This window comes from Zingiber officinale, chromosome 6A (assembly GCF_018446385.1).
Source record: "Zingiber officinale cultivar Zhangliang chromosome 6A, Zo_v1.1, whole genome shotgun sequence".
Classification (NCBI taxonomy): Eukaryota; Viridiplantae; Streptophyta; class Magnoliopsida; order Zingiberales; family Zingiberaceae; genus Zingiber; species Zingiber officinale.
The window spans coordinates 45,071,025-45,073,090 of record NC_055997.1 but is presented as its reverse complement, the minus strand read 5'-3'; the positions used below and the strand labels follow the sequence as shown (position 1 = coordinate 45,073,090).

Here is a 2,066-nt window from a genome sequence, read left to right as displayed (position 1 = left end):
AGGGAATGAGGCTAACACTTGCCCCCAAATCACAAAAAGCTTTTTCAATGAATTCTGTTCCTATATTGCAAGGAATATAAAAGCTCCCTAGATCCTTCAATTTCGGAGAAGTGTTCTTCACCAAAAGAGAGCTGCATTCCTCAGTTAGTGCAATGGTCTCTACATCTCCTCTCTTTCTTTTATTTGACATGATGTCCTTCAGGAATTTGGCAAACTTTGGCATTTGAAGAATAACATCTATAAGAGGAACTTCAACGCATATCTCTTTAACCTTCTCCAAAAATTTGTCAAATTCTTCATCCTTTTTAAGCATATTGAGTCTTTGGGAAAAAGGGATAACTTTGCTCTGATGGTTCAATGGAAGAGTCTCTTCAACCTCAATGGTATTCTCCTCATTATTAAAAATTTGACTAGGTGTAGGAGGAGAGAGCTCTTCTTCATTTTGCATCCCTTTTTGAGCAGTCACTTGGGGATTTCCCAAGGTCCGTCCGCTCCTAAGCTCAATTATGTTGCAATGCTCCATAGGATTTACATCAGGTTTTCCAGGAAGTTGTCCTAGTGCTCTAAAAGATGAGGAAACTAGCTGGGCAATTTGGCTATCATGAATCTTGTGATGCTTTTCAGAATTATCCATTCTTTGAGTAAGCTTCAATAGATCCTGCTTCATTTCATTTTGATTGGAGATAATTTCTTCAAGCATCTTTTCAATTTTGGATGCAGGAAAGCCTTGAAAAGATTGTTGCTGAAAATTTTGTTGCCCAGACTGAAAATTTTATCTTGCCCCTATAGATGGTCCTTGATCCTGATTATTTCTGTAAGAGAAATTTGGATGATTTTTCCATCCAGGGTTGTAAGTATTTGAGTATGGGTTGTTCTGTCTTTGATTGAAACCCATGATTGCATCGCATTGCTCCAATTGATTAATTTGTGCAGTGATAACTCCCAATGGACATGAGTCATTTGAATGTTCTGAACTCCCACATACTTCACAAGATATAGCAATGGCATTTACCATATTTGAACTAGTCCCCATATTCTCAAATTTTTTTGTAAGAGCATCAAGTTTTGCAGCCAATAAAGTCACTGCATCAATATCAAACTTTCCTGATGCTTTCGTTATTGGGTTTATTGAAGGATGACCACCACTTCTTTCATTTTCCCATTGATGATGATTTTGTGCTACACTCTCTATGATTTCCTCAGCTTCATCCAAATTTTTATTCATGAGTGCCCCTCCAGCAGCTGAATCAAGGGACACTTTGGTATGATAATTAATACCATTATAGAAAGAATGCAACACTAACCATCTTTCCAAACCGTGGTGAGGGCATTGTCTGAGCATACTATTGTATCTATCCCAAGCTTCAAATAGAGATTCTGAGTCAGCTTGTTTGAAACTTGCAATCAAATTCCTCATATGAGCAGTTTTACTTGGGGGATATAATTTATCAAGGAATTGTTGCTCACATTGTTCCCAAGTGGTGATACTGTTGGGAGACAAAGAATTCAACCATTGCTTGGCCCTATCTCTCAAAGAAAACCAAAATAATAATAAACGCACTGCTTCTGAAGGAACACCATTCATTTTCATTGTCCCACATATTTCATAAAAGACCTCTAAGTGTTGATTAGGGTCTTCATGTGGTCCTCCACCAAATTGATTTTGCTGCACCATGGAAATAATTATAGGTTTGATCTCAAAATTATTTGCCTCCACTGAGGGTCTTGAAATACTAGATCGAAAACCCCTAGCATAAGGTACTGCATAATCCTTTAGTGGTCTATTAGCCATGTTCAAATGCTCTTGTTCTTCAATTTGTCTCTGCAGAATTCTTCTTCTATGAAATGTTCTATCAATTTCAGGGTCAAGAGGAAAAAATTCTCCTACAAAGTTAGATCTTTGCATACACAAGAACAAGACTGCAATAGAAACTAAATCAAACAAAGAAATTAAAAACAGAGAAAGGTAAGATTGGAATGTTAGAAAACAAAAAAATTGTAGAATTAAAATTGCTACAAAAGAATTCCCAAGAAGTTAGAAAGTGTTGAGTTTTTCGGGCCGCGAA

At 36.8% G+C, this 2,066-nt stretch overlaps 1 non-coding gene across 1 annotated transcript; it reads left to right on the top strand.

Moving 5' to 3' along the window:
• The first annotated feature begins 1,313 nt into the window (after positions 1 to 1,313).
• LOC121998969 lies at positions 1,314 to 1,419 on the top strand. The gene has a single exon (XR_006116745.1). It is a non-coding gene; the product is annotated as a small nucleolar RNA R71 (small nucleolar RNA).
• Positions 1,420 to 2,066: the final 647 nt, after the last annotated feature.